The sequence below is a fragment of the Rhinolophus sinicus genome, chromosome 17 (genome assembly GCF_057876585.1).
Source record: "Rhinolophus sinicus isolate RSI-liver-muscle chromosome 17, RSI-T2T, whole genome shotgun sequence".
NCBI classification, from domain to species: Eukaryota; Metazoa; Chordata; class Mammalia; order Chiroptera; family Rhinolophidae; genus Rhinolophus; species Rhinolophus sinicus.
This window is the reverse complement of record NC_142517.1, coordinates 73,682,456-73,707,254: the sequence shown is the minus strand read 5'-3', so window position 1 is coordinate 73,707,254 and position 24,799 is coordinate 73,682,456.

Sequence of the window (24,799 nt, the reverse complement as noted above, 5' to 3'; positions counted from 1 at the left end):
AGCTATAAACACATGTAATCCTCACAATACTATAAGGTCAGTGGTATTAGCATCCCCAGTTTATATGGAAGGAAACTGAGGCATAGAGTGGCTAACTGACTGTCTAAGGTATTCCTGCAGCTGCGAAGCTGCAAGGCTCGACTCAAACACAGGTATCTGAGGTCCCTGCTACACATGATTCTCCTCTGTGACACAGAGATTGTTCTTAGCACACACAATGTCCTCATTCTACCATACCTCCAGGATGCTTTCCAAGGTAAAGATGTCGAAAAACTTCCTGGAGATTGAACATGGAAGGGGATTTGTCCTGACTATGTAAGAAAGGCAGGTAAAAGCCGTTTAACCTGAATCCTCGTTCTTCCATTTGGGCTTTGGCTCTAACCGGGAGTTCACCCTCTAAGCTGATTTCCCAGAGCTCAGTTTTCCTCTGGTGACACGATACACCTGCCACTCCCACTCCTGCAAAAGGAAAGAATACACACACGCACACGCACTCACAAACAATGGGACACAAATGGGTTTCTCTTCCCTAAGACAAGAGGTACTTCTTGTTCCTGACCTATTTGAGACTCATTCAGAGCTTGTATAATGTTGCTTAACCAGGCTATTTAGCATTTATGCCATCTGCTCTGCTTTCATCCAGCTCTTTAAGATGGGATTTTTTTTATCCATCTTCATAAATCTGCAAGGTCAAAATAGCCACTTCTACAGGGAGACTGAAGGAACTATCAAGACTACTGGTGCAATTTACAGTTCAACTTCTGTGATTTTTTAAAGGCCGAATGGGAGGATGACTCACTGTCCCAACTTTCCCTGGGTCTGAGAGGGTTCCTAGAATGTGGCACTTTTGTTGCTGAAACTGAGAAACCCCCAAGAAAACTGGGAAAGTTGATCACCCTATAATGGACATTTTATGATCCATTATGTTACAGGAAATGCCTGGCCCTCTATTGTAGATATTATCTCAATAAATGGTTATATTTTCTTATTCAACTAGAAAATGTAGAAACCATGGAAGGAAATAAAGGAGAAACTAAAAACCACACATGAGCTCATAATGAAGAGATTGCTATTTAAACCATTTGACACCTTCGATGAGTTTTTCTTTGTGTGTGTGTGTGTGTGTGTGTGTGTGTGTATGTATGTATATATATATATATATATATTTTACAAATCTAAAATTGTGCAGTACAAACAATTTTCACTTAGCCTGAGCATTCTCCCATTTCTGTAAATACTTTTTGGAAACCATTGCTAATGGTTGCATAATTTTCATTGAGGATACTTTATTTAACCATTCTCCTATTGTTCAGCATTTAGGCTAATTTTTGCTATTAAAGATAATGTTGCTGTGAATATCTTTGGGTTTCTAATGATTTCTTTTGGAAAGGTTTCCAGGACTTTCTTGTGTGGAAAGTTATGGGCTTAGTTAAAGCTACTGAATGCTGCCTCCAAAATGCTTCTGGAAAATGTTGCACATCAGCAGTGTTCCTGCCTGCTCCACTGAACTCCTGACAGCACGGAGTATTTTTTCAATCTTCATCAATGTCACCAATTAAAAAAAAAGAAGTTTAGGTTTTTAAAAAACCCTTAAACAATCTGCATTTCTTTGTTTACAAATGAAGTTTAAACCTCTTTCATATCTTTCTTATTTGAACTTTTGATATAGGATTCTGGCATTTGGTGCCCAGGGTACGCCTCACGCACTCAAAGAATGAGAACCTGGACCTGGTGAGGTAAATTGAAGCAGTATACAGTTTTATTGCAAAAGTGAAAAGTGCAAGGGTACAGCTCTCCGAAGAGAGGGGGGATCTGAATGAAATACCCCGCAGACTAAGCTAAACTGGAGACAATATGGATCTGTAATCTTTAAGTTGTTCACCAGGAGCCAGTTGGGCTCCCCACCCCGCTCCCCTTTCTGCATCTGGGCTGGTATCTTGGCTGACTGCGGTCTGATGCAATAGCCCCTCCAGCCTAGTTCCCTTTTCCACATTTTTTTTTTTTTTTTTTTTCTGTCAGCTGCTGTTCTCTTTGGCCTTGAGGCCCTCCACTGGGCGTCCCTGACTGCCCATGATTTCCCATCTCACTTTCAGGCTGTTTGTCTGGGCTTTGATGTCCTCCACTGCGGTTCTGTCCCTAACTGCCTATAATTTTCCTATCTTACTTTCATGTACATGTTGCTCATATGCATTCCCAGATTTTATACTCAATTTTAATGTCTTGCTTCCCAATTTATATGAATGCTTTACAAACTATTAGGTTGGTGCAAAGGTAATTGCGTTTTTTGCAATTATTTTTAACGTTTTAAACCACAATTACTTTTGCACCAACCTAATACAATAACTCTTTTCATGTCATGCTTTGTTTCAAATAGTTTTCTTTTTTTTGTCTTCAAGTACTTTTTTTGATCTATTGTTGGACAGATGTTTTTAAGATATTGACACTTAAGTATCTTAGATGTTTCTGATTTTTAAGCAGAGTTTTACATGGAACTCTGTGCACGCATCCACCCCCCCCACACACACACACACCTGGTGGGAGGCCTACACTTTCCTTTAAAAGTATTTTTTCCACTCTTAATTCATCAGGCTTAAAATTATTTTGTACATTTTAAAAAATATGTGTAACATTTATGTAATTTTGAAGAAAAATTATAAAACAAAATCACATGAATCTATCACCCAACCCAAGAGCTAAAACATACAAAGCACTCTGTGTTCCTCCCTGCGAAGGATAGTTTTATGTATCACCTTGACTGGGCCATGGGGTGCCTAGGTTAAACATCATTTCTGGGTGTGTTTGTGAAGGTGTTTCTGGATGAGATTAGCATTTGACTCAGTAAAGTAGACTGCCCTCCCTAATGTTTGTGGCATCATCCAACATGTTAAAGGCCTGAATACAATAAAAAAGCTGAGGAAGGAAAAATTCACCCCTTTTGCTTCCTGCCTGCCTAGTGAGGTGAGACATTGGTCTTCTCTTGCCCTTGGGCTGAGATTTATACCATCATTTCCCCTGGTTGTCAGGCCTTTGGACTAGAATTACACCACTGGCTTTCCTGGGTTTCCAGCTTGCAGATGGCAGATCACGGGACTTCCCAGTGTCCATAATCACATGAGCCAATTCCTTCTAAAAAATCTCTTCCTCTGCATATACTATGGTTTCCATTTCTTTGAAGAACCCTGACTGATGCACACCCCAGTCTTAGGTCCCTGCCTTTCCCAAGAAGTAGCTATTAGATTGGTGCAAAAGTAATTGCAGTTTAAAAGGTTAAAAATAATTGCAAAAACCATGATTACTTTTGCACCAACCTAATACCATCCTGCCTTTGCAATTATCATTCCCTTGCTGTTTAAAACAAACAAACAAACAAACAAAGTCTTATCCTGTATATGTTTGTCTCTCTAAACATGTTTAGTTTTCATATTTCTGAGCTTTACAAAAATAGATTCATTTTTTATCTCATCTCTCAGTCTTGCTTTTTTTCATTAAGTGTTATATATAAGATCTATTCATATTTTCTGTAAATATATAATTCATTTATTTTCACCTCTGGATATAAATTTAATGAATATATATATATATATACATATATATATATATTTAAAATGTATATATATATATATATATATATATATATATATATATATATATATGTGTGTGTCTGTATGTGGGAATGTAATTGCTGGGTTTAAGTATATATGTATGTTCAATTTTACAAACTAATGCTAAATTGTTTTCCTGAGTGATTGTACTAATTACTTTCCCAATTGCAGGGAATATGATTTTTGTTTCTTGACTTCCTTGCCAATACTTTGATATTTTCAAGTATTGAAATCTGGTAGCCATTTTTCACTTAAGAGATTTGCATTCACTTTTGAGGCTTATTTGTCCAAGTTCTTAAAGACTGAAAAATAGTTCTCAAGAACAAATCAGACCTCTTTTGATTTGGGCTTCTAATTTCTCCTTGAGGTCAGTCACCTTGGCATGGTGGCTTTCCAGTAAAACACTTAACAAGCTGTTCATCATGTGTCCCGCTGAGCCTACTGTTCATCCCTTTGAAGGAGAGGCCACATCAGCCTGGACAAGTGATCAGCGACCTGAGTTAGGAATTAGGAAGCTGGGGCTCTCACCTGGTTCTACCCCTGCAGCTTTGCAGGGCATGCATATAAGTCACGTCACCTCCCAGTGTCCCATCTGCTCACTAGGCATAATAGAGCCGACCTTCCTCCCTTCCCTGCAGTGAGGATGAAATCGTGTTGTGGAGCACTTTGAAATCTTTGGATGAAAAGCATGACAGAAGCGCCAAGTGTGATTGTTACCAGTGCCAGCAACACTAGAAGACAGCATAAAAATAGGAAGCAAAGAAGATTTCATTTTACAAAAGCTTCAGCGAGAAAATTGGCTGGTCAGAATGTCGTTCCCTGTTTTTGGTTCACATAGACTTTGGCTTTTATAAAATTAAAAAAATATAAATGTACCCTTTTTTTTTTTTTTTGTCTTTGCCAGGCAGAAACACTTTGATCATCACCATTCCTGTGACATTAGATGAGTCACTGATGCAGAAGGAAGATTAATACCTTAGGAGACTCTGTGGAATCAGCTCTTTGTAGTTAACCCCCTCCCCCACCTGCAAATCTTACCTTTCATTACAAGGCACTAAAGCCACGAAGTCTGAGGGGATGTTACACCTTGACACTTGGGGATGGTCTAAGCCTCGATATTGTTACAATGTAGGATCCAAGACACCTTTGGCTGAAATGGAGACCCAACTTACTCAGATGCTCTCAGATCCACCATCCTGCCCTTAATATGAGAACATGAGAGATGCAGATTTAAAAACTCATCGGGGATCTTTGCAACAACCTTTGATATATTAGGAACCCCAAAATAATGTGAGTCATGCCAATTAATGTGAAGGTTCATTCTCAAAATGACTTTGCCATAATTTTGATAGTTTATGCCCATCTTGCTATAATGCTGAGTTGATGAGCTGTAATCACCTTTACTTATGCATTGCAAGGGCTGTGGAGATAGTTCCAAACCACACAAAAGATATTTCAAACCTGAACTTGCCACCTGATATGACACTCCAAGATTTAGAATAGAAGCCTTTGATTCGTTTGCCGTGTCTTTATCACCTACATTTTTTATACTGGTTTTAAAAAGTCAACCCCCTACAGGTGGTTTAGTTGCTGCATCCCACAGAGAAGTTGAGAAAGTAAAAGGTAAGGAGGTGTAGCCACGGGTATAAAGGGGGACATGAGTGACACAATTCCACCCACAGCAACTGTTCTATGCAGTTATGAATCATATTATAACCGGCTCCTAATTTCCTCCCAGGAAGGCAAAACCCCTGAGCACTATTGAAATGTTTTGTTCAGAAGTTTGAGAGGATCCTTATAGTGTTTTGTGGAATGATTTGTATTGTAATTGGCATCATTAAATTATTGCCATAGAATTGGCATGGTGTGATTCCAGTAGGAATACTCTTAGGCAATATTCCTTCGGAAAAAAATGTCCACTCTACTATTCAGTCATATGGCAATTTCTGTTTATTCTATTCAGTGACCCTATGAGATAGGTCATTCTCACTGGATTTTCAATTGCTTCACTGAAAAATTAGTTGAAAAGTGGAAATCCAACCTGCTGATAGTTTTTTTTTTTATCTGCCCACACCTCATAATTGGTTTGACTGATTTTTTTTCTAAATCGACAGATTATTTACGCTTCTGTGAATTACAATGCTGCTAGGATCTCTTTTTCTTCCTTTAGAAAATTAAAAAAAAAAAAAAACAATTGGAAGTTAGAATTGTCCATAGTCAGGCTGAAATTCCCATCTTCAAAATTCTCATTTGTATAAAACATTTTTAACAAATTTTTAATGGCAGGAATATCACACTGATTAAGACAATGGAGCACCGTAAAGAAATGATGGCATGTTAAGTGAAAAAGAATATGAAGTTATATTTGTACCATGATTTTAAGTACAGACATTAAGCATATATGGGCACACACTGAGAAAGGAATATGGAAAAAGGAAACAGACGGTTGGTTAAGATGGTAGGATTATGAGAGTTCTCTGCCCCATTTTTTGTGTGTTTTTCTTTTTTTAAGTTTTTCATTAACATACTTACAATATTGTTTGTGTAATAACCATGGTTGTGAATGTGCTTAGTTAGGTGCAGGAGAAGATATACCATGAAACTAATAAAGTATAAGTTACAGGTCCTTACATTTGTATGGGCCCTGAGAGTGTCTGAGTTGCTAAGAATTGTGGAATGTTCCATGTGGAGAGAGGAGTCAAGTTACAATCAGAAAGCTTTCTATTAATATGTCAGCATTTATGGTAAATTACTTGAAGAGATCTCAAAAGTGAGGGACCTCATTTTGCAGCGCTCCTGTAATTTGTCATGATCTATTTTCCCATTTTAAGTAAATATTCACTTTCATGCCTAATTTTGTATTTGTAAATCTGCATTCTTTTTCTTTAAAAGGGTTCCCATAATTGTATAAGCTTCATACCTCACAAAACCTGAAGGTGCCTTTGATGAGGTGGGCCATCAGAACACCAACTGAGTAATGTGAAGGGTGAAATCTACCACTCAATCCCGTACCCGACTTTTCCTAAGAACCACTGTGTAAGTGTTGGAGAGACGATTGTTGGGCTTGGTGCTTCACATATCACCACACTCCTGATTTCACTTTTGTCTCCTCCTAAACCGTTCTCAGTTCTTAATCATGAGAAAAGCAGCTCAAAATACCAGTTTGGAATCTTACAGTATGAAGGGACCTACCTGAGTTGTCATGTCCAGCCACCCCTCTGATGCTTGATTCTCTTCTTCCAGGCCTCTGGGCCTCGACTCCAATCCCATGCCTGAGGCAATCCATTAGAAAGGTTTTTCCTTGTCTTGAGTCAAAACCTGTCTCTACTGGCGTTGCTCTATGCTAATGAGCTCAGTAGAACAAGCCTAACCTTTGAGATGATAGTGGCAGAGGCAAGTGAAAAGAAAGAAACTGGAGCTGTTTCTCTACTTTCCAATTACACTCGCTGTGAGGGGTTTTAATACAGTGCTTGATTTAATGTTCACAGTAACTCTCAGAGGTAGGTATTATTGTTACTATCTAAAGTCCCCAGATTTAGCCAATAAACTAGAGAATTCCCAGTTACATTTGAATTTCAGGTTAAAAACAAATAATTTTAAAATATAAATCTGCTCCCCCAAAAACGTGAAATTAATTTGTCTTTGGAGAAGAGCACCCCTATTATTATGCCCATTTCGGAGCTGAGGAAACTAAAGCTCAGACCCTGGCAAGTAGCAGAGCTGGAATTCAAGTCCAGGTCTGTGACCTTAAAGCTCAGTTTTTCCCTTCAGCATATGATACAATTACGTGATGTCTCCCTCTGACCCAAGCAAAATGAGGAATTGATTTGTCTCTAGAGAATAACTACCAAAGCTATTAAAACAAACAAACAAACAAACAAACAAACAAACACCAAACATACTTTCACTAAGAGAAGACAGTGCTCAGGAAACTATTGGTCCATTTATTTAACACTGAGCAGAATTCCTAGTGAGAAACTAGCAAGAGCTTTAGCCTTGACCACTGGAGGTGTAAGGTGACCCTGAGAAAGAGACTGCAACAGTGGGCTGAAAGCCACTTTCCTTAAAATAGCTGTTTGCCCCGACCAGCGGGGCATTCAACAGGGACCGAAGGGAGACACCCTGAAAAGAGAAAATAGGAGGCGCGAAGAAATGGAGGCAAGACAAAGTTCTGATCAAGCCTCAAATTTTTTATTGCAGCTACAAGATTATATGGATTAGGGTAAACTGGGCGGGGAGTGAATGAGGAAGGAGAGAGCGGAATGAGGAAGGGGCTTTACTTATCAGAGACGTGACCTTCTAAGGGCAAACTGACTGTTCCAGGAATTAGGTCATGTGCTGCCGGATAGCATAGTTTCTTTGAGTCAGGCTCCTACAGCTGTTTTCAAAGGTTTCCTTCATCGTGGCAGTGATGGGGAAGGGGAGACGGGGACCTTGATGCATGCCCTTCCACCTGGGTATCACTGGAAACTGATGTCCTAATCATATTTCCCTGTCACCTCTCAGCACCGATTTACTTTCTCCTCCCATCCTACATGCTGCAGAACTAACTGTCTGCCTAATTGCCAAAACGAATTGCTATGACATTCATTGTTCATCTGCTCTCTTCTCTGGCTTGAGCTCAGGCAGGTGGCTCACTCGAAGGCAAGCATGGAACTGTTCCTGAGTCGCTGCAGGGGCAGGGTGTTTCAGAGTGATGTCCCAGCAATTCTTTTTCTCATGGAAATAGACCAAGGAACCAGCTTCCTCACTCTAGAGGGGACAGTAATTCTTGGCAGAGGTTTGCCTTCTTCTGGCTGAAGATGGGGTTGCTTTGACTGGTTTTGAGTCTCTTAAGTTGTACTTCTCAGGAAGTCGCTCTGTCTCATTCAGAGATTAGAATTAGACTTGCTGATTAAAAAACGGGACCCATAGAGATGAGCCTGATTCTCCCTGGCCACAGAGCTTATAAATCGAAGAGTTACATCTGGTCATGGGATTTCCCAATTCACAGCCCAAGATGATATCCACTGTACTGAACTGCACTGCAATTGTTGCAGTTGCACTAATTACTCTATTACATTTCCTTGTAAATGTTTATTAAAACATTATCAAGTCATATGTCCTTATTGGGAATCATTAATATTTATTGAGTTGTTTTGAATATCAAGCCCTTTCCATGCATTACCTCATTTAATCCTCAACAACAGCAGCATCAGTATCCTTATTTTACACATGGGGAAATTGAGGCAGAGGAAGGTTAATAATTTACCCGGGTTTGATGCCAGAGCCCATCCTCTGGCCAGCACAAGGTCTTGCACAAGATCGTGAAGACAGCTTCTGAATTCTGATACATAAAAGAACTTCTAAAGACAGATTGAAAGTTGGAGTTGGAACAACTTGAAACTGATCAACCAGGTTATGCAAATTACTATGTAAATTCGTGTGGTTGAGCCAGGAGTCATGAGATTCGCTTTCTTCCATACTGCTGAGAGAAACAGAAATGAATTGTAAACTTAGTTTGGGATGAACTCAAGTAGTTCAGGAGGAATTCCTGAGATTTACCAGGCAGTGGAAAAGATAGTGAGTGCATTGGGAGTCAGAGGCCTGAGTTTGGGGTTTGGGTCTTCCACTAGCTGACTGTGTGGCCTTGGCTGCCTCAGTTTCTTCTGTGAAAAGAAGGGATTAGATGTCATGGCCTTGAAGATCATTGTCATTCTATGCATCTCACATGGCACATCCAAGATGGACGCACACAATGACAGAGGCTTGTAGTGACCTTCAGACAGCTCTCCAGTGGCTGTAAATAAAAGTCTTATTGTCTGGTTCTTGATCTTTTTCCCCCTCAGTGACAGAAAGAATAATAAAAGCAATGACACTATTGTGTGAAATAAGAGTTTTTTTCATCCAGAAGAAAACTATGGCTTACACAATAGCAAACCATCTGGAAGGTGAGAAAATAAGTAATTGTATAAGTCATTGAACAAGATAGGAAAAGTGAATTATAATAAGGGAGAAGAACTAAGGGTTAAAAAATAAAGATTAAAAAAGTTTTCAAATTTTATTTGCTAAAAAAAGGGGGGAGTATTTTAAGGTAATTAATGTACAGAAACAAAGAACTATTTCAAATGATTAAAAAATTAAAAAAAAAAAAAAAAAGGAAGGCCCGGGCACAATTAGAAGAACATCAGCAGAGAAAAAAAAAAAAAAATTTATCTGAGGAAAAAAAAAGCTATCTTCATAAGAAACAGAGATTTTGAAATACTGTCATCAAATGCCTTTTTAATTCTTCTGGGTTAATTTTATGAGGCCTTTGTGAACTTTCAGTTTCTAGATAGTTGTTTGAAGGACAAGCATGAATAAAAAAATTCAATTTTCATGGCGTGGATTTCATAGTAGAAACCTCCTTAGCAGGATGTACCATAGAAGCCTCTGGAGAAGAGGGCAAAATTTAGGGCCCTCATCTGCTCCTCCCTGCTGTGTGACCTTGGGCAAGTCCAGTCCAGTCCCCTCTCAAGGCCTCAAGGTCCTCCTATCTGCCTGAAGTCAGTTGGATTGAATGCCTGTAAAGACCTATTTTACGTATTTGCATTTCTAATTGTAGAGCCTGGTGAAAAAACAAAACCAAAACCAAAACAAAACCCCACACATTTTTATCCTCACTAGTCTATTGGTTACTCGATGGTAAAACCCAGAAAATCTTCTTTTGAAATTATGAGTGCTGAGTTTAGTGAAAATGGTTCATTAGAATGATTCTAGAGCAATCTGACTTGTTCTCATGCCAAAGAAGAAGTGAAAATGAAAATGCAGGCGGCTCTTCTCCTGTTGTTTCCTTTTTGTTCATGGGAGTGTGCATATTTTTGTGCAAAACCACAGTAGCAAACCATTTGGGAAAGCACCTGCATAATTCAGTGTGGCAGTAACTACATTTCCTCAAAGCGCCCCCTCGCTGCGTTGCTGTGTTGGACATACAGTGTGTTCAGCTCGGCTGCTGTGAGCCAAGCGAGGGCTTCAGCTGCAGGCTACGAGTGACACACAGAGTGACTGCCTTGCAGAGTCACTGAAGCAGGAAAATAAAGGTTGAGGGCTCTGGGCTGTTCTACCACCAGCCTCCACCATTATTCCAGGGCAGGATGCACCTATTGGATAACAATGCCAGGAAGCAAACCAAGAAAGCCACAACTGTGAACACTGGCCCGCAGAGATTATGAGCCACTGAAATCGTTCTGCGGCAGAAGCCAGGGGGTTTGGGATGCAGGAAGTCAGAGGACTGGGGAGATAGGAGTGGCTGGGCCCAGTAGCCTAGTGCCTCCTCTCATTCCAGATCTACGACCTAAAATCTGCATGTGTGCGGCGGGTGGGGTGGGGGTGGGTGGGGGCAGGGCGGGTGTGACTGGAAAGGGAAGCAAGGGGAAAGGGAGGGAAGAGAGAGCATTAAAACCATGACAGGATAATAAGCATCTGAAATATTTAATTACTACAAAATGTGCTCAAGCTTTGTCTACAGCCATATTTTCCAAACTGCAGCTTGTCGCTCAGCAGTTGGTTGTGAAATCAGTTTACTCATGCAGGGGCTCTCAATCTGGGGTCCATGGACACAGCTCCCCAACTCCCAGAAGCCCAAGGATAGAACTGTATTTCAATATAATCCTATGAATTCTGTTTTATGCATTCAAAAACATAAGACTGTAATCCTATGAGGATTTTTTTTTTTTATGGATTTAAAAACATCACTCCAAGAAGGGGTCCATAAGCTTCACCACACTGAATAGAAATGGCACCAAAAATTTTAAAAAGGTTAAAATCTCTAGGTTAAGACAAGATTTTTTAAAAGTTACTGTGATGGACTCGATTAAAAAGAAATATAAAAAAATTGAGTTCCACGGTAATAAGGGTAAGTATTGTTTTGTGAAACTTTTGTTTCAGATATACAAATATGTGTGTACAGATACACATGTATATATGTGTGTGTATATATGTTTATACATACACACATTTATTTCTAACATTAGAGCATGGTCAAAAAAATGTGATAGCCACTGATCTATAGGCTTTTAGACATTAGGATAAAAACCAAAAAAAATTCCATTTAAAAACCTGTGGGTGTAGAATATGGTGGAATATTCATATTTTGGACCAGACTGGAGGATTCTGCTTTTACGCAGAGATTTTACATTTTACACTTCATCCAGCCACATTCCGCGAGCCTCTCGATGGATGGTGACCAGCTGGCCCTGGCCACAGCCGTCATGGATGGCTATATCCCTTCTCTGCCTCGCTGAGGCCAGAGTTAATTTGAAGTGAAGAAACCTCTCAGAGACACATCCTGATTCCTCTGGCTACAAGGTCTCAGGATGTGTTAGAAACAATGGCCCTGTTTCCTGAAAGGTATGTTTTTCTGGTATTTCTGCCAGAAAGTGTGTTCTTTACTGCCAAAACAACAAGGCCATCTGAAGAAACAGAGATCCTCTCCTACTGAGGGTGACAGCAAAAGGGGAAATGCAAAAGTGAAAAGCAGACAGATAGGGAGCAGAGAGGCCAAGATGCAGTGGGTGTTCAGGGAAAGGGGGTAGGGTCGGAAAGGAGAAAAGGGCAAAGAGAAAAGCAAGTGTATAAGCAATAGCTGGGCCAGCTGAGCCATGCATGGGAGGAGTGAGAAGCTCTGGCTCTACTCTGTTGGCCCCGGCAGGACTCACAGGATTGAGGATGGTGAAACTAAAAGAAAAAATGGAAGTTCAACAGGAAAGATCAGCAAAGACAAATCCTGGGACAAAACCCAACTGCTCTTAGAGGGGAAGCGAGCCAGAGATATGACCTCCCCTGTTGGTGAACTGCTGCTAATTTATCAGTATTTTAAAAATGAAACCCATAATTTGTTTGATTAATTTAGAAAATATAAGCTTTACTAGAGCAGGGACTTTGCCCACCTCATTTCTTAGATCCACACCAGTGAGGTGGTAAGGGTGTGATAAAAATTTGTAAAGAAATGATAACTGACCAGCTGGTACTTGATATTTAAGGCTATTTGGAATAATAACAAGAGTGAAAACTAAAATTTATGCAGTGCTTAATAGTTCTGGAAATCAATTTCATGGCTATTATCTCATTTAATCCTTACACAGTCCCATCAAGTATTGCCATTAGTATCCACAATTTAAAGATGAGGACACTAGTTTAATGCCACTCGATGATAAGTGTCTGGGATTTTAATCTATCCTCTCTGATGCCAAAACCAATATAGCACTTTGGGTCTTTTGGAATATTGTATATTTAACATAAATGCTTCATAAATTTAAGTAGCTATATGTGTAGTAAGTACGTGTATCAGTTTGGGTACCCCAGGAAGCAGACACTCTGATGGAGTTAGGATTAAGTGAGGAGGAGAGTTACTGCCTGTGAAAGATAAAGGGTGGGGAGCAGGATGGGGCAGGGATGCTGGTCTGGCACTTGGGAAAGGAGAGGTTAAAGGAAGCAGAATCAAGCGGGCAGTGCTTCAGGCCTTGATGCAGATCTGATGGTCTTAACTAATACAACAATGGGAGCCCCATAGCAAAGACTGTCTGTAGTGGAGTCCTACATTGGCTAGAAATATCCAGGTTGTGACCCTCCCCCCCCACCACCACTATTCACAGTCAGTGTCTGGGTCTGCCTAGGAAACACATGATCTTGGCTTGAGAGTTCAGGTGGATTCTGCAGGTAATGCAGCTGGATGCTCTCACTTAACTGTTCTTGCAGCTGAACGGCAAACTCTTTCTTGAAGAGGCAAGTGGTGCACGCCATGGCCAGCACAGCATACGTGAAATTTTTCTTAAGACATGTAATTTTCTCTATAGTTCCAACCTAAGTACCCTAGTTGGATATTGTTTTATTTAGGATACCCTGACTTTCCGGTTAGTAAACTCTAACCAACATAAGGACTAAATATCCCTATCTGAAAATACAAAATTCCTACCTACAGCGTTAAGAGAAGAGAAGAGATTATACTAGATTGAGTAATTAAAATTTGATACACTGGAACTGGTCAACTGTTACAAAAACAGAGGTGCTACCACTCCCATTTTTCACATTCATGGTGGACTTGGCCAATGATTGATCAAACACTCTTTCTCATGAGTTGTGTTGTCTGCCTCAAAATTATTCTCAGCATAGTGATCCAGACAGCCACTACCAATCTATCAATGTTGATGCCTGAGATGAAACCAATTTATCATCCCAGCACTAGGTAATAGGGGCAAGTATAGGTCTCTGAGCTGGTTTGTGTGCACAAATGTGTGTGTGTGTGTGTGTGTGTATGCACACGTGAACACTAATGAGAATATAGAATTGAGAGAGATATAATAAAACTGAACACTTGAACTTGTTGATCAGTTAGGGAGTTACGTTTCAAGTTTTTTCTTTTAATTTGTAAGTCTGTTTGAACTCAGAACACATCCCCCCTAGAAACAATGCTATAAATAAGAATTATACATAAAAATTGGCACCTAAATCCCTACCTTCCCATATATTAGTATTAGTGAAAATGCTTTTGGATCCTAACAAAAAACTCAGTGCTCATTAACCTTATCAAATGGGGTTTTTTTTTTCTCCCATAATAAGAAATTTGTAGACAGGCAACTGCCAGCATATAAGTTCAGGGTTTTAACAATGCATCCCCGTGATTCTGCAGCTACTTACCTCATAGTTACAGAACGGCTGTTGTTGTTCCAGGCATTGCCTTCAATGCCAGAAGAATTTGGAAGTGGGGGTGTCCCTATTCCTCAGGAAAGAACAAGCTCTCTGAGTAATCTGCCCCAGAAAACTTCCATTTATATCTCATGGGCCAGACACAATCACGTGACAGGATCAAGAAAAATGGAGAAAGCACATATTTTGTTTTCCAGCCTCTGTGGTGAAAAGCAGCAAGGGAGAAAGGATTGGGAGCAGCTTTTCAACAGCTAACCAGTAGTGAATGGCACTACGCCTAAAGGATAGTAGTAATCGTATTCTAGAGGTTAAAGTGCCTCTCAGATGTTTTTGAACACAGGTGGAAAGTACTCTGTGTTCACTCTTCCACTCATTCCCACTTTCCAATAAAAAGAAAAAATTACTCGATAAAAAAAACGAAGCATCTCTGGACAAGCACCTTTGTTGAGTGAGGGTCTATTCTACATATATGTGTTTTAGCAAAATAAATACTTATTTTGAGCTTCAAAGGACCTGTGTCTTAAAATCTAGTCATTGAATAATTTTTAGCTAAAGTACTGTTGATACATTACTATTCACTGTAGGATTAACTCAACAATTTACCACAAATTAAAACGAGAATTTAAAAATTAAATTAACAATGAATTATAATTAAAGGTAAGAATGGCAGAAGTTGAACTCTCCAGCTCTCTCATGATAATGCTCAAAAGGTATAGCATATTTACTAAAAATTACAGAAATTCCAAACTATCTCCATGTCTTTAAGTAGGTCACATACCAAAGTTGACAATTCTTTGGTGCTATTCAATCCTCTTAGTAGAATGTAGAATTAAGAGCTTGCTAAACTCTAATAATGTGCTAATTTTAGATGATGACACCATATTTTAGTAATCCTTAATTACACACTTTGTAGGCTACTGTTGTAGAAAGTAGCTCTCATCATATGTAAAAAAGAAACTTTAAGGCATTGCATGTCCTTTGTTTCCAAGAACTGAAGGAAGGAAATTTTGGGGGTCAGATTTTGATCCACTTTTTGATAACACCTTAGACCACATTTTAAAGAATCATGATGTAGTAGAAGAGAGCAGTGGTTGGAAGTCAGCAGCTGGATTTGAATTTCCATTCCACCTCTCACTACTTGGGGCCAGTTTCTTAATCTCTCCAAAGCCCACTTTTCTCATTAGTAGACTGGGAGTGCAAACATAGAAACTCCACTTACAATCAAGTTGTGAGTGAATCCATTTGTTGGAAAGTCCACGGTGACTAAGCTTGCTGTTTCACATGCATTTCCAGGAATAGGAGGAGCACGAATCAGATTCTCAAACTTTTTACTAAGGCTAGGGTTCTTGTTCATACATGTCTTGCACCACGTATGCCTAGCTGAGAGAAAAATGTTTGGCACATAGGAGGCATTGGAAAAAGTATATATCTCTCTGTCTATCTATCTACATATGTTCCTTAATGGGGTCACTGAGAAAAAGAAAATTCCAGAGCATGGAGCATTCTCAGAAAGAGTAGGATTAAAATGAACTTTTAACTGTGTGTGTGTGTATGTGTGTGTGTGTGTGTGTGTGTGTGTGTGTGTGTGTGTGTGTGTATTAGGGTTAAATCTGTCTATCTGTCTGTCTGTCTGCCTGTCTATCTATAGATAGATAGATAGATGTTTGTTGTTGTTTTTTTGAATGAGTGAATGACATCTTTTCCCCAAATCATCCTTGTTTGGATCTACTGGAAGTCTGTGGAGGCAGATGACTGCCCTACTTAGGTTTCCTGCAGTGTCCTGGGTTGTCCTTTAGCAGACAGTCTCCATTCTCACCACCTCACCTCTTGTGTGATGTAAGCCAGATTGGATAGGCTTTCTCTTTGGCTAGAGACAAGAGTTTCGGAAGCAGGGCCCCATCTGCTAATCCTTAAAGTTCTCCAATGCCTAGAATTAACACGAGGCTCTTACCCACCCAGTGTCCAGCTGCACACTCAAAGAGTGTTCCATTGTGTCCTGTTCCATTCTCTTTTTGATATTGTCCACTGGTGCAGGCACAGCACTTTTGTAAGTTACATGATTTGCGCTTTGTCTTTCATAATCATTTTTACTCTTGAATAATTCATTCTATATTCACATGAAACATTCCTTCTTTTCTCACCACTTTAAAATTTTAAAAATCTCTTCTGTTTCCACAGTAATTGTATATCTTGACAAGGACTTTTACCATTCTCAGTGCCCTTGGACTTATTGGACCTGATGTGGTTAATTATGCTTGGCAAAACGTCTCAAAATAAACACAAACACAGCAAAATGCACTGATGGCAAACAGTGCAGTTTTAGGGTACAAAAGGCAGCAGCTCGTACTCCAACATTATCTGCTGGTACCATGTAGTGTGTTCTCACAGGAGAGTTTTGTTTTTATCTATGAATATCCATAGGTTGAAAGTCAGTAAGCAAAAGATTGTAACTAACCTACCTTCTTCCTAGTTGTGTTGTTGGAATAAAGTGACTGTGAAACGGTAACATGTTATTCAGAGCTTTGTTATTATTTCCATGAAGTATATCTCATTTCCACATTTCTGTGTTGGGAGGTACTGATCTTTGTCCCACAGCAAAGGCGGGAACTCTAAATTTAATCCCTCCTCATTCCAAACACATGAGCACACATGCACGTATACACACACCACATACACACACATACATACACACACACACACACACCACTATCAGGAGGAGAGGTAGGGATCCTGGTTCACAAAGTTCACATCTCTTATAGCAGGAATGGAAGTCATGATAAAATTCCCAGTAGCTGTTTACTTGTGAACTCTCTTCATTTCCACAAGGAAACACTTATTATTTGCTTAATAGAAGGAAATAAGTTACTTGACAAATGTTTTGAATTAGATTAAAAAAGAACATAGGTTGAGATGAGGGTTAGGTATTTTTATTACAACCTGGTGAACCTATATGAATTATGTTGCAGTGATGTTTAGGTGAGCTTTTCTTGATAATAAACAGGAGACTCATTTACTGGCATGTCTGAAATGCTTTAGGAATAAGGAAGTGTAGGTGCTCGCACATGTTTATGTAATATAATCAAATAATAAATGACCGATTTTTATGCTGAGTTTAGAATCACACAGTCATAAACAATTCCTATTTGGAGGAAGGGTCATAGAGATAAACTGTAGGAAAACAAGATGGATTTTTCCAACCTAACTTGCCTTGACACACAACTACCTTAAACACCTTGTCAGATTTTGCAAAGATGTTTTTCCTCTCACACTTCCCTTTCACTATCGAGAAGCCAAACTGAAGTATTTTCCTTGGTGAGTGGGACTTGTAAAGACTAGCTCAAGAGTAGAGTAGGCTTTAGGCAAAACTGTCATGTACGGGAAATTATTGCTGTAGCTGCATCTTGTTTCAGTGTCTTGAATCTAAGCCCTATCCTTACCCTCTGTCACCCCAAATCTCTGCAGACGTAAAATCACCCACAGAAGTGGCTGCCTACTCTTTAAACAGTGTCCAGGGCTTAATTTCCTTTTTGCTACCATCTACAAATGAATAATTCTTATATTTTTCTAATGGCCTCAGTTTTTGGATGTTATCTATGTTAATACCCACAGTTCTTATGCTCTAAACTGCTCTTCTTCTAAGTAAGTGGTTTGCATTTTAACAAAGGTAAATAAATGCCTTATTTCAAAAGAATGGCACCATGGGATTAGTAAAATCCCACTTCCTCCAGGCTCACTGCACACCCACAGGTTAAAAGTTCATAATAAGGCTCCTAAGTAAAGTTGTACTTTTCTTGTCATGGCATGTAGCACCAATTATTGTGATCACTTGTTTAATTGTCCCATTGTTAGAGGAAGTCATCGAGAGGACTTGACCACTGGATGACCCACTAGCTGGACTGGGAAAATCAGAGGCTCCTCACCCCTTCCCTAGTCTTTGGAATATACGTTCTGCCCACTTTTCCTGCATTAAGGGCCACATCAAAGACATTCCCTTGAGAGAGCAATGTGTTCTTTGGACCATGTGGACAGCATGCCCAACTGACCCCATTAAGGCCTCTATATAAACTCTTATGATTCTGGCAGGTGGGTGCGGAAATCTACTCATCTTGTGGACACCCAGGACAAGCCTTATACGTAAGTTCCCTTTAATGATAAAATAGCTACCTACCAATCTGGAGCTGTCTGCCTCTTTCTTTGGTCTCTCCTTGCCCTCCATGTATGGAAGCCAATTTAAAATTTCACGAAAGCTCCCAAGGTTGCGAACCAACACCCCATTCCAATTTGACTGTGAGCTCTGTATGTGTACAGCCTCATGTATATTCATATACACATATCATTGTATTAATTCCCCCCACCTAGTTCTGTGATTGAATACTTGAAGCACCTCAATAAATATGTATGATATGAAGAATGAACAATGCTGAGAATTTCAACAGCTATATAAAAACAATGGGTTGAGGGAGAGGAAAGCAATATTTTGGAGGCCAGATGGCTTTCATTAATGCCTCCTAATTAATTACTTTATAAAGCTAGAAGACCCTGCTGACAAACCTATGAAAATGCCACTTGAAGATAACAAATACAGATTTCAATATCACTTTAAGTGCTTTAGAAACCTACTCAGCATTGGATAAAAATGGTTAAGGAGTATAGTCTCGACTGCTATAGCCACAGGAACCTTTAACATGCAGAAATTATACAGAAAGTACCATGGTGTCCATGTTTTTACTTAGTCAGGGAATTCATTGTTCAGGTTGAAACCAATATGAAAAGTACTCCTTCTACCAATAGGAGCAGAGAATGAAAAGAAAAACAAAAGTAAAATCTCCTCTCCGCAGTATGACAGAATGTTCAGATAAAAAAGGGAAAGATGGCTTCAGGAAAACAAACTTAACAGAAGTATTTCAATGATATTCCAGGTAAGTAGTGGCTAGCATTTTGACGTAATTACTACAGTATGAGACCCTCCTCAGTAATACAGCGATAAGAACACTTTTCAAAGTAAAGGAACTTGGGACAGGTGAATGAGAAAATACTGAAAATAGGGGCCAGCTGGAAGAATGCAGCCTGTCAGAGCATGTAGGCAAGGGTCAGTTGAATTAATACAAGGACAAAAGAAAAGTTTATCCTAGATCAGAGACTACTCTATTAATCTTTTCTGTGGGTCTCTTCTCCAGTTCTTAGTGAGGAGGAATTGTGAGTTATATCAGGACTGCACTGTATATAACATGTAGTTTATCAATGTGGTGAGTCAACTGTATGTAGTTCGCAGTAATATGGCATTGAGTCATTTTCAATTCTTTCTTTTTTCGTTTCTCTTTTTCCTCTCTCTCTCTCTTATCTTCCTTTGTCTTTACAATGTTTCATGTTAAAGAACCTCTTTTGATGGCGATATAAATATATATATGGCGAGATATCTATATATGGCTATATATATATATATATACACACATTATATATATATATATATATATATATATATATATATATATATATATATATATCCCAGGTGGACCAATAAATAAGTTGGCACATAAAGTGGCCAAAATCCAGTAAAAGTATCTAACTTCTATAGGGCTATTTCAATCTTAGTATGTTATATGTTATTTACACACACACACACACACACACAGGCACACACAATCTCATTTAATTCGCCCAAGAGCCCTGATCTATAATAATTGTATGTCCAGTTTTTGGATGAGTAAACAAATTCAGGTAAGTAGCTTGGCCAATAAGAAATAGAACGTGGAGCATGAATTTAACGTTAAATTGTCTGGCTCCAAATCCTGTACTCTTTCCCCTGCCTACCATGAGAGATAATATGTACGAAGTAGGCCAAAATCAATATTGTAATTATTGTTTAGCTTCGATAAAAATGTAATTTCCTCATTCATAATGGAGTACATTTCCCTACTTCGGAAGAGGAATTGTAAAGCTACAAGATACAACTGAAGACTCCGAAGCTGTCCATGCACAAGTTTTACAACCCAGCAGCTTCATGGTTTCCCTTCTTCCTTTGGCCTGGGCCAGTGGACACGATGGCCACGTTCCTGGCATGCAGAGCTCGTCTTCAGCGGGTGTGCCTGAATTGGTGTCTGAGGCTCCCAGGCTTAGTTGGGTTCCTCCAGAATCCCGTACCCTTCATACCCTTCCCAGGTGAACGGAATGCCCATTGCACCAGTGCTGACTCTTGTTCTTATTTTTCTATATTTGACTGCAATATAAACTGGTACAGGATGTTGATCTATTTTAATTTGCTCATATGCCAAATCACAGTGTTTATATTTGCAATTCTGAGAATTGATGGAGAGAATAAATAGACTTAGAATTCATATGTACAAACAGTCAGAGCTTCACTAAAAGGGAAGACACACAGGGCATTACATTTAGAAATTGTTTAAGAGCAGCAAATGGAGAGAAGCCACATTTTGCTTTAAGAAACACACACACATCACAACCCCTTCATTATGTGCAGCACGCAATTTAACAGGTGTGTGATTTATTCATTTATTCACAGACTCATGGACTAACCATTCCATCAACAGCACTATTGTCTGTGAAGCAAAACACATTTGCAACAAACTGTATCCACTTCTTCAGAGAGACTGAATTAGCTGATCTCCGTAAATCCTTCACTGACAGTTGAAAAAGAGGGTTAATAATCATCAAAATGGTGAACATGAGTAATTAAACTTTCCCTCAGTAAAGTCCTTTCCATTTTTGGATCTCTGGGTCATCTATAACCAGTGCTTGATAGGAAAGCAAAAAAAATTGGTGTATTATTTCCACTGGAGAAATAATGAAATATAATAGCTTTGCCACATGCATCTAGAATAGTCAGTGGTCCTCTTGGGAAAAGGGCTCTAGCCCTGCCCTTTCCCATTTAATCAGTTCTTTTCTTGAGAGGAAGATGATTTTCCTGAATGGGGAAAGCACGCCACCTACTTGGCCACATTTCTTTCCTGGGCAAAGTTACGTGTTGATAGGTCATTGCTCTTTTTCTCTTGGTCTCTGAGATCCAATGGCTCCTGGAGCTGCCTATGCCTGTCTCAAGTCTCCAAATGGTTAGCTTGTCACTAGTGAGCCCAACTAAGTCTCTTGCTCTTGCTTGTAGTTAGGTGGTAAGTCATGATGCAGTGGGCGACCAAGTGCAACCCTGGAGCCCAGTGGTAGGTAGTAGGTCCGGCTGCATTTCCCCCTCACAGTTAAACAAAGCGCCCTGTGCTCTCTGATCCGTAACATCAGGCTGATTCTGTGCTTGGATTGCATAGTGTTACCCAATCCAGCTTTACTGCTGGTAAAGCCGATACTGTGCTTTGATCCTCTGCTTGTTTCTTTTTTCTTTTCCCAGGTTCTTAACTGCTTGGAACTGGAAGGTGTTGATTGGGTGGGTGAGTGATTTTTACTCTGCCCCCAGATTCCAACAGAAACCAAGGGCAGCAAAAGGAGACTGGGAGTGTGAACTGGGGATGAGAGACTATTTTTGAGGCAGACGTGTACCTATGGGTGTGTGTGAAGAGAGAGGTACTTTTCATTTTCTGCCTGCCTTGAATACATTACAATGCCCAAATTTAAAAACTAAAAAGCCACATTCAAAAATGATCCCAGGGATGATAATGATGTTGGCACAGTGGGAACCATGCAATCAATAAGTAAACAGTCCATGTCAGTCTGAAGACCTTTCAGAACAACATTTCTACTCAGGGGGAAAAAAATAAAGGTAGATTGAGTCTATTTAAATATTTCCCTAGCTCTTTGTTAAATTTCAGGTAATAATGTTTCTTCCTTTGAGCAAGCATTGTATGTTTGCCTTTGACTGAGAATAGCCTGGGCTGGAGACCATTTAATATTCAACCTGTGACTATTTTAGTACTGAGGTTGGACCAAAAAAAAAATTCATGCTCAATGGAATGATTTTCACTTACTGAGACAAATTCACTTTTTGCTTCCTTCAGCAATTCATCAATCTAATGGGAGAAACAGAAGCTATCGTAATAATGAGAATAGACTTCTAGGAGCATGAGCCAATATCAATACTTTAATAATGAAAATTCTATTGCTATGTATTTGGTCTCAATCCAAATTTGCTTTTAATTAAGTTTTCTAGCCTTTGCATGTTCCACTCTCTCTCTCTACACACACACACACACACACACACACACACACACACAACCCACATATATATTTATAGCGTTTTTCATAGCCCAGGTATCACAGTTGACCAGATCCTATTGTCACTGGAAACATTGATAATGACATTGATGACATCAGTATTACCATGATCATTATCGTCATAGCAATGAACATTTTAGAACATTTTGAATGTGGCAACTGGGTTTCGGATGAAGTAAATACTTCCTGTTTAATATAGTACATCCCCAAGCAATAATATTAATTAAGAATACCAGAGAAGATATATATTTAATAGTAACATATTATATAATGTGTAAGTATGAAAATTTTATACTGTGTCATGACTAAACTTATATAACATAGGACACAAACTCTTGAACTAGAGGGGCTACCACATTCTATTTTGTTGTTTATATATAGAACAATTTTAAATATTTCTAAGGTAGGTGATTCTGAGCAGCAGGCATCTATTTAAGACTCTTATTTCCATAAGATTCCTATGGCTTCTTCCATCCTGTCCATCTACCTCTATTAGGATGCTCTGGCTATCCTATGGTTAACAGTGGTTTCCCAGCCCCTAGCTCCCTGTTTTTTCTCCTGCTTCTACCCTATTTCCAGCTTGTTCCTGACTCTGATTTATTGTCCCTTACCCTCTGTCTCCCTTTATTCCTTGGTCTAGACCTTTGACTTTGGGCTCCCTTCAAGGACACTAGGCTCCCTTCCTAGCTGCTTTAAACATGACATCCCACACTTGCAGGCTCCAGATGTAGCTGCTGACCTAGTTTCTCTGGTAGGTGGATTTGGACAGCACAGTTTCAGACCATATCTTGGTTATTCCTCATGCTTCTTTATCCAGCCATTAAGCATTGGATTTTCTCAAGGCTTAGTCCTGGGTCCTACTTACTAACTCTGTGTTCTTTCTGGAAGAGTAAAGTCCACATTTATTGACTGGTTAATAGTATAGCCACTAGATTCTGAGAACCATATTAACAGTTTTAAATGTAGCATGCCATTTCATACTCCTAACTGAGTTATAAGGTAGAGAATATTGTTGTCTCTGTTTTATAGATAGGAAAATTTGGTTTATATTATTTGAGTGATTTCCTCATGATTACACAGTTAGGAAGTAACAGAGCTGTGCTGCAAATAGAGGCAGTTTTACTCCAGGACCCCTGTTCTCAACCACTATTCTATATTGCCATTGGTTTATATGGAATCTGTAGGTGATCTCATCCATACTTATGAGTTCAATTGCCATCGAAGCAATAATGACTCTCAAACTTCAATTGCCTACTCAAGGTGTCCATTTAGATGTCTCAAAAACACTTCAAGCTAAACTCATCCAAAAGTTAGCTCAATTATGCCTCCCCTCCAAACCCAGTCTTCTCAAAGAGTTCCCCCCATCAGTGGAAGACACAATGCTCAATTTAGCAATTTAGCCCAGACACCTTGACTCCTCCTTTTCCTCTCCTTCAATCCTATAACCAATCCATTATTAAGTCCTGCTACTGATACTTCTGAGATATGTTGCAAAGCCTTTCTCTTGTCTCCACCTCCACAGTCACCACCTTCACCCAAGCCATTGTTTTCACTCATCTTGATCTAGTGCCATATACCCCTGGTGGACTCTTCACATCTAGCCTTGACTCTCTTCATCTGTTCTTGACACTGCTATCTAAATGGTCTCTTTGAAATGCAAATTGACCATATCATCCCTTCTTTAAACTCCTTCATGGTTCTCATTGTTGTCAGATGAGAACCTATGTACTTAGCATGACCAGCAAGGGTCTACAAAAGTTGGTCTCTGCCTGAAACTCCAGCCTAATATGGATTCTGTCTCCTTGCTCTCTATAGTCAGGACACTTGCCTTCTTTCATTTGGGCATCCTTAGTCTACTGCAGTGCCTTTGCACATGCTATTTCCTCTGTCTGAAATGCTCCTTCCCACACACCCAGCCTGGTTAACTTTGACTTGTTTTTTAGTTCTTAGATCACATGTCAGCTGTTCAGAGACATCTTCTTACCCCTCACTGTCATAACACTTAGCTCAGTTTGTAATTATGGTTTTCTTTATGTGATTATTTACTCAATGATTCTCTTCTCCAGTGGAATATAAACTCTGTGAGGGCGTGGACCAAGTCAGCTTTTGCTGAACATTTTATCTCTTGCAGGCATTGATAAATATTCATTGAATTATTAAGATGAATGACTCTAAAACACAACAGAATTAATTTTATATGTAAAAGATTAAATGGTAAGAACTAAGTGTCTGTTGAGTGATAGTTCACATGTTAAATTTTAAGATAGTTAATTTTTTTTTCTTTTGACTCAAAACTCCCCTCTTCTATTTTAAGCTTCTTAACACATTCTGAATATCCCAATGTATAATCCTTTTAAATT